Source organism: Mytilus californianus, unplaced genomic scaffold, assembly GCF_021869535.1.
Source record: "Mytilus californianus isolate M0D057914Y unplaced genomic scaffold, xbMytCali1.0.p SCAF_6, whole genome shotgun sequence".
Lineage (NCBI taxonomy): Eukaryota > Metazoa > Mollusca > Bivalvia > Mytilida > Mytilidae > Mytilus > Mytilus californianus.
In genome coordinates this window covers 58531968-58545419 of record NW_026262712.1, presented here as the reverse complement: position 1 = coordinate 58545419, position 13452 = coordinate 58531968, and the positions used below count along the sequence as shown (strand labels likewise).

General features: G+C 31.4%; 1 long non-coding RNA gene across 4 annotated transcripts in view; it reads right to left on the bottom strand.

Moving 5' to 3' along the window:
• Positions 1-1052: 1052 nt before the first annotated feature.
• LOC127704328 (uncharacterized) overlaps positions 1053-13452 on the bottom strand; it is a 79502-nt gene continuing 67102 nt past the window's right edge. For all 4 annotated transcript variants that reach the window (XR_007983231.1, XR_007983232.1, XR_007983229.1 and 1 more), the window contains exons 2-4: positions 11048-11177; positions 8156-8439; positions 1053-6326 (exon numbers count right to left, since the gene is read on the bottom strand). This is a non-coding gene — a long non-coding RNA (uncharacterized LOC127704328). The remainder of the gene's footprint in view (positions 6327-8155; positions 8440-11047; positions 11178-13452) is intronic.

Genomic DNA, 13452 nt, shown 5'->3' with positions numbered 1-13452 from the left:
TTAGTAATGTCCATTTGTCGTATTCATATTTAGCCATGGAATCGTCTGTTTTCATTCGACTTTTTATTTGCACACTGATCTCTCTCTTTTTTTTCATTTGGTCTAGGTGTTGTGTGTGCTGCATCGACTTCCGATTTTTACATCGGATGACCGTGAGGGCATTCCGGTGTATTGTTGCCACAGAGATTTCTACTTACGAAACTTTCGTTTTTGACTGGTAACCGATCGTATAAATACGCGGACATTATCGAGTGCAAAATAACATTCATTATCGCTTGTTATTTATTAACTTCATCAATAAATATTTATGAAAATATTTTTTAAGAACATAGATAAATGATATGAAAATGTTTTGTCGTGAGAAATATATATATCAATAACAAATCAAGAATACCTAACGCATGCGGAAGAATATCTCAAGAACGTTTTGCGGGAAAATATGAATGCCAACTCAAATCCAATATATTAGAAAAACGAATTATTACAGAAGAGTGTCCACCATGCACTTGCACTGCGCTATTATTAGAATAGTAGAATAGACTGATATACAAATGGGTGAAAATTATATATAACTGTTATATATAAACATTAATATAATAACTGTTATATACAAATATTAATATAATATATAACAACAAACCAGAGTATACTGATAATAAATGATTATATCACTAGTGTACAATATGATAGTTATAACGGTGAGGTTAAATTCCCTGTCATTTATTCATCATCCACACACGAACTTGTCTCAGGAAAAATATAATATATATATATGTACCTTAACCTCACTTTCAGGTATGAAGATGTGATTTTTTTTCTGAGACAAGTGCTTGTGACCATCCTCCAGAACTTGCGGTCATCCGATGTTCAGTAGTTCAGTACTTTGATATTCACCCCTTAATATCTTCTCCCTTTCCGATCTATATATACTGGTTTGCCTGTCTCCTACTTTTCTATCTGACAATGGAAAATCATGGAACATAAATCGCATTGCCACGATGTTTTACTTATTGGTTTAATCAATGCAAACATCACAGTAACAAACAACTGCATTTGGTGTTTTGAACTTTCATTTAATTTCATTACAAAAATAATATAACAAATTTAAATCATATTTGAACAATCAACAAAAATCACAGGAGCGTAAGCAACATGTCATGTGTACAATGATATTACAATGATCACGGTTTTTTTTACCATATCTTAATTCAGAAAAAAAAATATGTTATCTTAAAATAACATATGCCCAAAGACGTCAGTTAAACGACGTAATATATTGTGTAATTAATATATAATGTGATATATTTCATTCACTCAAAAATTAGTAATTAAAATAATTTTAATAAACAACTTTTTAAAGAACAAAAAAAAAAAAATACAATAATTATACAAATTGGAAACTGTAAGATGATATTGATGTATGATAATGGTCTCACTGCCATGACATAAACGACCTAGAAGCAGCATATACAAAAAGATTAGCAGCAAAATCAAAAGGACCTCACCGAAAATCGTCTGAAGACAACTATGTGAGGAAGTTACGCAATTCATAGATTGGTAAATTACATTAAAAAAATCGTTTTAGTACTGCCATACTGGCTACTTGAAGCAGCGGTACATGTACATATAGGGTTCATTCGATTGAAAAGTAATTGTAGAAACAGATTTTAAAATAGAACACAGTCAATACTTCAAATATTTACAGACATGAACTGTTACCACAGTCTATGAAAAGGCTTAAGATTTGGTGAAAAGATTCCAACGTTAGAACGTACTCTAGAATATTCAAGCGAGACTAGTCGTTTGGACAAAAAAAGAGTTCATTTAGTGCCTGTGTTTTGAACCACTAGAATAGACAAAATAAAGTAGTTTAATATAGTAATCAATCAAATAGTTTCATTCAGCTGTTGATAAGAGATTATTTTGTTAAATCTCAGTACAAATAGTTTGTGTTACCAATAAGATACACTGTTTCTTACTTCAAATTGAAAATATGAATTATGTAATTTTATTAAATTTATAGTAAAGTATTTTTGAAGTAAAAGGAACAGAAGAAGTTAAAGGGTTTGTCAAATTAACACATACACAAATGTATATATATGTTGTGTACAAGTTGTAATGTTGTACAAATTATAATTTGTACATATATTTTGTACAAGTTATCAGTGTTTTATGAACCGCTTAACACAAATGGATGATGCAAGCACACAGTCTTTTGTTTCGCATATTTCTGTCAAATTTTCACAACTACATGATACAGTCTAATACTGAGCATTGATACAAAAGACATTATTAGAACACACAAATACTTGTTATGGATATGACTTTGGTATGAGTAGAAAAATAAAAATTCGTAAGGGTTCGGCGGAACCCAGTGTCTCGCCTACTTTTGCTGTTAATCGCAGGCTCAACAAAAAAGAGGAAAAAATTTAATAAAAATATTCCTCTCTATACTATCTTTTGATTGTAAGTAGCTTCTGTCCAAGTTTGGTAAAAATCCAGGATAGTTTATGAATCTAATAAATGTTTTAAAAACTTAAACTGCAGACTGTATGTAATGTTAACTGGAAAACAAACTAAGTCCATTTATAAGTAAAATACGGACAAAATGGAACAAAATTTTAACAAAATTTCTTTCTAGATACTAGCTTTTAATCATAAACAAGCTTCTGTCCAAGTTTGGTACAAATCCAAGATAGTTTAAGAAAGTTGTTAAAATTTCAAAAACTTTAACCATAGAGTGAATGTAATGTTAACTGGCAGAAAAACTAAGTCCATTTATAAGTAAAATACTGAAAAAACGATTTTTTTTTTACAAAATTTACTTCTGGATACTATCTTATGATCATAAACAAGCTTCTGTCCAAGTTTGGAAGAAATCCAGGATAGTTTAAGAAAGTTATTAAAATTTCAAAAACTTTAACCACAGAGTGAATGTAATGTTTACTGGCAAAAAAACTAAGTCCATTTATAAGTAAAATACGGAAAAAATGGAATTTTTTTTTTACAAAATTTACTTTTGGATGTTATCTTATGATCATAAACAAGCTTCTCTCCAAGTTTGGTAGAAATCCAGGATAGTTTAAGAAAGTTATTAAAATTACAAAAACTTTAACCACAGAGTGAATATTTGTGGACGCCGCCGACGACGACGACGACGACGACGCCGACGCCGACGGAATGTAGGATCGCTATGTCTCGCTTTTTCGACAAAAGTCGAAGGCTCGACAAAAATTAGAATTTAAACTATTCAGTTATCTTCATTTCAAGTTTGAGGACAAGGGAAATAGCACTAAATGCAGGGTTGAAGTACTAGTATATAAATTAGAATTTAAGACATTAAACTGAAACATTTTGGAAGATATACTTTTATTACCTGGTGCAAGAAGTTATGTGTCAAAAAACTTATAACTTGTACAAAAACCCTCTTGTACACAACATATATATAAATAACATGTTACACATGTATTAAAGTGTTAACTGTTTTTCAGCATTTTTATTCCATTGAAACGAACTAATGCTTCTTCCCAAAATAGGAAACAAAGGTTAAACATAACGTAAATTTAAAATTTTAGAAATTTATTTCTTGAAAGTGCAATAACAAAACGGTTGTCTTGTTAGTATAAGATTTAATACTGGACAAAGGCTTACATGAAGTACTAATTGATTTTTATTTAATTTATTGCTGAAATTTCAACAAAGTATACGAATTTCAACAGGACAGGGCAAACATACATTAAGGACTATTATAGCACGCAGGTAACAGCAATAATTGGACCCTTCGATGTTTCAAGATATACTGAGGTTAGAAAAAAATAAAACTAGAAAAAACAATGTATCGATTAAAAGATTAGCAATTAGGGGAAGGGGAGGGTGAGTTAAATTACCTCTTCCATAAAGCACCTTTATGATGCTATAAAAAGTTCAATTAGAAGAAAAGTATGCTGTACAATTTTACATACACATTTACAGCACTCTAGCACAACTCCTGAGCTTACATTAGTTTAGCACAATCTAGAAGGACCTATTAAACCTTTACAAACATAAACAAAGTACAAAATACAATAAAAAATAAATTTACAATTTGATTAAAGCATTATTTATGGACGTTATTTGTTCTCTCAAATACTCAATCGTAGCTACTCGGCCATAATCGCTATGCATTTTAGTCGTAACGAGAAAGGCCGAGTAGTTACGATTGCTCAAATACTAACAAAATAATACTCGGAATGTAACAAAATCACAAAATGACAACTTTTGGTGTAGTACAGATATGAAAAGGTGCAAATGGCGCATGATTAGCATGGCTAGGTTTCCGTGTATTAACTCGAACATAAAATATAATAGTGTATATGTTTATATCTGAATTTCGGCACTATTGATCTTTGAAGTTCGTGTTTTTGTGTAGTTTTTGGGTTATTGTCATATTCACGTACACCAACATGTAATGTTATACATAGCACAATTATAATTATAGATACTAGATGTCGTGTAAACGTCATTGAGACAGTAACCCAACAACACAAAAAATCAAAACAAATGAAATTAAGAGATTCAACATAGGGCTTTCAACAGAATAAAGGCGTTGTTACAAAAAAATCACACTATAAATTGTTTTATAGTAATTGAATTGATAGCCATGCATTTCAAAAGAAAGTATAAAACCCAAACAGTTGTCCGAAAAGCAAGACGTTCGTTTCATGTAAACAGAAACACAATCATACAACACGCGGCTCGGAAACTGAAAAAGCTCTAACCTGATGAGATGAAAAAAATGTTTGTAAATGTAATATATATTACAGTAGCAAAAGGATTTTCCGGTCATATGATTCATCTACGAGGTGGTTGCGACATGTCATGAGGTAAATAAAAACCTGTAGGGAACACGTATTATACAAAAGAAATTTTGATTTTCTCAAGGTAGTACAGATTGTTGATTAGTATTGAGTTCTAAAGTTTTTTTCTCTCGGTAAAGTAAATAATGACTCACTAGTATTTAACCATCCAGCAAAATCTTCGGTTTGAAATGAGGAGGTTTAAAAATTTTGTATTTTCATTTAATATATTGGTTCGTTCGTCTTGTCGAGAAAACGACAAAAACCCAATTGAAAAATATGTGTGGGTAACTCAGAATGGTGGTTTGGGGTTATAATTATGCATTTAGCGATATTTGTATTCTTTAGAGACAATTGAATGCCTCATTTTTCGAAGTACATTCTCACGATTTTCATTCTTATCATGCATATGTTGGTTACCGTCAACAAGTCGGTTGAATAGTATCTTATTTCAGACATTATCAGAATGGACAAGGATACATTAAGTAAGTGTATTTCACTTAGTACGTTATGTCTTGAAACTAAGGCCACATAAAACATTTGTATATTAAATAAATAAAACTATATTTGCCCTACAGTTAAAACGTCATGAATAACTTTTTGCCCTAGATTTATTAATCCATTCGTGACAAGAACACGGCATGTGGTTCTTAGATATATCAAAGTTAACTTATCGAATGTGCTGTTTCGCAGCATCTAAATGTAATAACCATCGTCATTTCATTGCCACGTTTGTAAAGCCAAATATGTAAATTTGTATGGGGAGCAATAAAACTAAAAAGGAATCTACACAAAAGTCAAGTCATCATTATGTGTTAACTTTCCCTGAGGAAATTGCAAAATTACAGAATTTGTCAGCCAAATCGATGTTACAATTTCAGCAAAATACGATTCCCCGATTCAGATTCCACGGAACTATGGGTAATTTCATTGTTTCTATCCTTAAAATGACAATAACGTCGCGTCATTGGTTGAATTCCTACTGTATAGGACATTTTTAACCAATCATGGCATACAATTTTGTTGTACGCCTTTGAAAATATATTAGCCGTATGCTTTAGATTCTAAAAACAGCGAATTAATCCGGGACTATTATATTAAAAATGATGATTAAAATAAATAACTTTATCATAATATAATGTAACTTAGCATTTGCAACCGGCAGTTTTATAGCGATTGAATACCATTATTGATTTCCCACAACATTCATTGCTTATCACAGAATAATACACTCAGTGCAGAATTATTGGAAAACACTACCGGAAGTCTCTTGTCACTAACGTTTAACCCAATATCTGATCTTGAACTTTGATTTGGTATTTTGTCTGTTTGATGAGTTTCTGATTATCTTTTCCTTCCTGAATTATTTGATTAAAAGCGAACAACGATGCGTGACTAGGCGACAGATAACTCTCACTTCCTGTCATAATATATCCAAATAACACGAAATAATTGCACTGACTGCCAGTAGGAATGTCCCAGAAGGAGAGGCTGAAATAAAAGATAATAAAAAATTCCTTTAAAGCACTGTTATGAAAAGATCGAATCTCTACAACGAAATGCATTTAGTAATTGAGTCTGGAGTTTTCGTTGTGTATACATATTTCAAGGCTGATTCAATTTAGACATAGACTTTTTTATCCACCGAATGCCAATATTTTACAATAGCCAGAAAGCAATTACGTAAATGTTACAAAATCAATTAATTTGTCATATGCTACATTTCATTATTTTCCGGTTTATTGTATGTGTTCAATTCCGTTCAAAAGCTCTTGAATCGCCTGCATAAATTCGGTCATAAGTTTTCAGTTTTTGTTAATAAAAACCAACCCAAATAATAATAAGATATTCCAATAAATCAACACAATTAATGTTCGTGTACATGCAACAAACGGTTTCATGTAAAACAAAACACAAATTCCCGAATCTTAAACAATAATAAATTACTGACAGAATTTATATAAGATATGTCTTAGACTAAGTCGTTGTAACATCAAATTCTACAAATAGCAAAAACATGTCAGACTTGGTGATTCTGTGTGACCTTGTTTATATACGTTCCGGACCATATGAGTATTTGGACCATACGCGTTATGTAGGTTTATGAATCTAATAAATGTTTTAAAAACTTTAACTGCAGACTGAACGTTATGTTAACTGGAATAAAACTAAGTCCATTTATTAGTAATATACGGAAAAACAGGAAATAAAATTTTTACAAAATTTCCTTCTAGATACTAGGTTTTGATCATAAACAAGCTTCTGTCCAAGTGTGGGATAGTTTAAGAAAGCTATTAAAATTTGGAAAACTTTAACCACAGAGTGAATGTTATGTTAACTGGCAGAAAAACTAAGTCCATATATGAGTAAAATACGGATAAACAGGATTTTTTTTTTACAAAATTTTCTTCTGGATACTATCTAATGATTATAAACAAGCTTCTGTCCAAGTTTGGTACAAATCTAGGATAGTTTAAGAAAGTTATTAAAATTTGGAAAACTTTAACCACAGAGTGAATGTTATGTTAACTGGCAGAAAAACTAAGTCCATATATGAGTAAAATACGGATAAACAGGATTTTTTTTTTACAAAATTTTCTTCTAGATACTATCTTATGATTATAAACAAGCTTCTGTCCAAGTTTGGTACAAATCTAGGATAGTTTAAGAAAGTTATTAAAATTTGGAAAACTTTAACCACAGAGTGAATGTAATGTTAACTGGCAGAAAAACTAAGTCCATTTATGAGTAAAATACGGATAAACAGGTTTTTCATTTCACAAAATTTACTTCTGGATACTATCTTATGATCATAAACAAGCTTCTGTCCACGTTTGCTTGAAATGCAGGACAGTTTAAGAAAGTTATTAAAATTTGAAAAACTTTAACCACAGAGTGAATATTTGTGGACGACGCCGACGGAATGTAGGATGGCTATAGCTCGCTTTTGCGACAAAAGTCACAGGCTCGACAAAAATGTAACATCACAAAAAGACATCTTGTTGATTTTATCTACCAATTGATGGATAGTTTTGGTAATTATATAATTTTTTTGTTTTATACTAATATTTTCTTCATTTATTAAAGAGGCATTTGAGATTCCCAAGTTAAAACGGTACACTATGTATTCAATACACTGTTGACACATAAATATGTCTCGCCTTTTATTTTTTTCTCTGTCGTCTCGGAATTGTTTTCATTTTGGACTACTTTAAATTAAAATCGCTTTAAACCACGAAAGAATACTTAAGACTACACCTGTCCAATGGACAAGGTTACCTACATACAGTCATATTTATGAAGTTATACTTTAAACTTACCATTTTTTATTGCTACATTTGTTGTATTTAATGAATTGTGTTTTCTCATGTGACTTGTCTGTGACGATGTAATGATGTTATATTTGACTGTTGTCTCGTGGTCATTTGGAATTTTACTTGAGCAATCGTTCGCTTTAATCGTATAATTTTGTAATTTTAACGTCACTTCCGGTGTTGGATGACAATCAAACGGAGAGGAATAGTATCTTGCATATCTGCTTGAAATCTGTTGAAGACATGCTGGAACATGGTCCCCGACACAATAATAAAATTGAAACAAAAAACTGAAAAGAATAGAAAAATATTTCATACAGGAATTTTATTTGATATTATCATTAATTATAAAAAAAAAATTATTATACTACACATTAGTATGGGTAATTAATTCTTTGTCTCTGGAACTCCTATTTTTTATTTGTATATTTGTAGGTTAAAAAGTAAAAGATTACTACTTGTAGATAATTTTTGTGTGTTTTGCGATTAACCTATATGAGAATTATTTATATTGCTCATTGTTGAAGGCCATTGTTCACATCTTTTTCAGATCGTCGCTAATTGATAGTTGTCTCAATTGCAATCACACCATGTCTCTTTATTTCATATAGATAGCTAAAATATAAGTGTCCATGGCTGTTGTGCGTGTTTGAAGTTTTATGTGCCGTAACAATCCTGGATCGAGCTTAAGAAACCACTTTACCGCAGACAATTTGTAGGAGGCAAAAAATATACGACTTAAGTCAACTTCATAAGTTTGATGTTATTGTCCGTAACAAATCTTCAACTAATGATTTTTGATCGTCTTCTTTCCTTGATGTCTTTTTTTTTTTATATCTTTTTATCTAATGTTTCGTTCTTTTTTTTAATTGATTTTAGATTTCCAATTTCAATTCTAGATACTTCTTTTGAGTTGAGTACAGTGGCTGTTTATATAATGTACTTATAATGTACACAATAATACTTATTGCAAGGTAGGAGCCTCGGTGGCCAAGTGGTCTAAGTAGTCGACCAACTGTATCACTTGCATGTCAACACTTAGGTTGTGAGTTTGAATCCCGCACGTGGCAGGTGCGCTCGACTTTAATCATAATTGACTAGGATTGTCAGTTTTTCTACCGAAAGTCGGAGGTTCTTTCCGGGCACTCTCGCTTCCTCTATCGATAAAAACTGACCGCTACGAAATAGCACAATAGTGTTGAAAGTGGCGTTAAACACCAATCAATCAATTATTGCTAGATGTACCTTTTCAAATAAATCATCGACTTTTCTTATAAAATGTTATAATAATTAACCCTCGGTATACCTTGTCTATGTATTTAATACAAAGCATAAAATAATATTTAACTTCGGTTGAGAATCAATTTTGCAGTCAGATCTGAAATTCTAAATTGGCACATTTTTTTCAAAATATTTCATCTCATGGAAATACAAAGAGCTTCAAAGAGCCTGTGTCGCTCACATAGCTCTATGTGCATCTTAAGCATTGTAGACTACTGTTTATAGTGTCTCTCTATCTTATTTAGTTTTTGGCCAAAACACAAACAAAAATCGTAATTTAAGGGCAATCACTCCTATCTACTAACCTTTTTGGCAGAATTTGACCTTATTGTAGATCTTGTCTTGCTGATAATTTTTTTTATTCAAAGTTTCTATCTAGCTTTTATAATTTTCAAGATAATAGGCAAAACGCCAAAAAATGGTAAAAACCGTCATTAAAGAACAATCATTCCAATAACCAGTCGACTGAAGAATTTGGCCAATAGTTTTATTTGTAGATCTTTTCTTGCTGATCACTCATGCTGTTTAAAGGTTTTATCTATCTATCTATTGTAGTTTTTAAGATTTTAGGCAAAAACGCAAAAAAAATTGTTAAAATTGTCATTAAAGAGCAATAAGGAATCGATTGACGATTTCCCTTATTTGAATTATTTGTTGATCTTGTCTTGATGATCAGTTTTGTTGTTAAAAGTTTCTCCATCTTTAATAGTTTTCATGATAAATAGGCAAAATTGAAAAAAGTAGTAAAATTCGTCATTTTAGGGCAATAACTTCAATAAGAAATTGTCTTGGCAGTTTTGACATCAACAGATAATAGAAAGAGCTCAACATTTTGAAAATTTTGCACCCTGTCAGACTTTCTCTATTTTTAGCGGTTTTCAAAATAATAGACAACACTTACATTTTACCCCTATGATCTATTTTTAGCCATGTCGGCCATCTTGCGATTGGCAAGCGGGTCATCGGACACCTTTTAAACTAGATATCCAAATGATGATTGTGGCCAAGTTCCTTATGTCGTAACTACAATACCCTTCCCTTTTCACGAATGTGACTTACCGAATTAGACTATTTACCGGATTAGTAATAACATAAGCAACACGACGGGTGCCACATGTGGAGCAGGATCTGCTTACCCTTCCGGAGCACCTGAGATCACCCCCAGTGTTTGGTGGGGTTCATGTTGCTTAGTCTTAGTTTTCTATGTGGTGTCATCTGTACTATTATTTGTCTGTTTGTCTTTTTATTTTTGGCCATGGCGTTGTCAGTTTGTTTTCGATCTATGAGTTTGACTGTCCCTCTGGTATTTTTCGTCCCTCTTTGATTAACTTTGGCCTAGTAGTTTCAGAGGAGATGATATTTGTAAATGTTAACGGACGACGAACGACAGACGACGGACTACAAGTGATGGGGAACCTCACATGGTATTCAGGCCAGGTGAGTTAAAAATGTAATATTCCAATACACTGAATTATGAATAATAGGATATTATACATATTTACATGTACCTAATTTCTAAATGTATTTGTATCTCTACCTTTCCTGGCAAGAAATCTAACTTTCGATCGACCAAGAAACATTTAATTTAATGACCTTTGTGTGGCTATACTGACTTACTTGCAAAGCGAAGTTTCGTTTTCTTTAGAAAATTGATTCTGTGCTCTGATTAAATTTTGATCACTCTCTTTGCATGACTCTTGTATAGTCATAAAATCCTGCTGTGTACAATTTCGACAAGCACCAACGACTGTAAGAAAAAAAAAATATAAAGTTACTAGGAATGGAGGAGGTATGGTAAGAGCCAATATACGTCCCTTGAAATATAAAAGGAGAAAAAGATTTAAGCTTGTGAAAATGATGCTATTGTTTATTGATATCAAATGGACAGACAGGTATAATTCTGGAGACTTGAGCACTGGAAGGGAACTTGAGATATCACTTTGATGTCATAAACATGTGGAAATTGACAAATTTGACTACAAAAAAAATACAATATAATCTCAATGTCAGAAAAATATAAACTTTTTTGTACGAGGCTGAGAAACTGGGGAAGGGCGAGGTTGTACCGAGCCCCTCCCCAGTTTTGTGCCGAATACAAAAAAGTTTATACTTTTCTGACATTAACCTAATATTGTTTTTATACTGCAACTAAATTAATACATTGATAGTTATTTATATTGTAGTTCAAATTTCAAACTTATTTTCCTCTCTAAATGAACCCCTGATTGTGAAAAAAGTGATCCATGATGAAATTGACATTACAAAATATATAGCTTTGTTACTTCATTTGGGAACTAAACACAGCTAGTTGAAGTATAAACTAATATTACACATGTTTTTGGACAAAATACATACTCGTGTACATGATGAGGCAAATTGTCTTTTTGAGTCCAGCCTTTAGCTAAAATCTACACATTAATGACTAGTTCTCAATATAGAGATAATTTTGGAAGTTATAACAGTTTTGTACCAAATGAAAGAGATTTAAAGCCCTTATGCAAATATATGAGATAAAATTAAAAGCAAAAAATATATTGATGTCAAATAAACCAACATCTTCAGTTTAAACATCTGAAAGATGTAATTTATTTTTGTAGAAGAATTATACTTTTTGATTTTCGAATTCAATGGACTAAAACAGGGCCATGTCATACCTGTTCCTTCTCTCTTATTTTTACAAGGAATACATTGTATAGTATTTTGACAATACCAATCAAAATGTTTAAATTGAAATACAATATCATTTCTCTTGTATCCTTTATTAAAATGATTATAATAAAAGCATTTGTATATATATAGGCCCCATGGAGTCTGCATTATATCACTCGAATGACATCTATGGATAAATTATGTTTATAAGGTACTTTTTGGACAATTCAAAATGAATATTTATGGCAAAATACGATTCTACAAATATATTAAGCGTATCTGTTGAAGGTCAATTTATATGCATAAGATACAACTTCAGGGCGTAAGTCGAATTTGGTGTATCTAATTTACACCAAAATATTATGTTTTGTCAATAATTTAGGAGAGGGTCTCTCTGCGATTCGACCATATGTTATTGAAAATCTGGAAAATGCAGGGTATTCAATTTCATTTAACGACATCTTGATGTTAATTCAGATATACACGTCGTACAAATGTTTATTTGAAGAAAATTCAAATTGACTTCTAGTGCGAATAGCTGACCAAGAAAATAATAAACTATTATTACTACCTACATAAAATTAAGAATGGAAATCTACATGTATATTTTGGGAATATTTTTTTAGTCCCGTACCGACGAAGTCTGAGGGAACTTTAGGTTTGCACTCCGTCCATCTGTCTGTCTGTCCGGCAAATCAGTTTTCCACACTTTTTTTTTTCGTGCTTGAAGATATTGATTTGATATTTGGTATATTCTTTTATCATGACAAGTAACAGATCAAAAAAGTTTGAATTTTGTTCCGGTCTGATGATTTTGTGCAGAGTTATGGTCCTTGGACTTAGAATATTCACTCAAATAATCAGTTTTCCACTTTTTTTTGTCATGCTTGAAGATATTGATTTGATAATTGGTATATTGTTTTATCATGACAAGTTACAGATCAAGTTTGAATTTTGTTCCGGTTTGATGATTTTGTGCAGAGTTATGGTCCTTGGACTTAGAAAATTCACTCAAATAATCAGTTTTCTACACTTTTTTGGGTCATGGTTGAAGATAATGACTTGATATTTGTTATGTAGATTACACCATGGCAAGTTATAGATCAAGTTAGTATTTTGTTCCAGTTCAATGAATTTTTAACCCGTAGGGGACTATGTATTGCCACGCAATACTCTCAGAATACTTGTTTTTTTTTCTCAATTATTCGTCTCTTTAGGCTTTACCAGTTTTAGTTTGTAATATATATTTGTGCTAAAAAATATGAATAAGCGGACAGCAGATTTCTGAGCTGTCCTTCATTTTTTTATTTTCTATATACATTATTCATAATTATAGTCTTTCAACGTTTTAAGTACTTTGAACTGTCACGAGG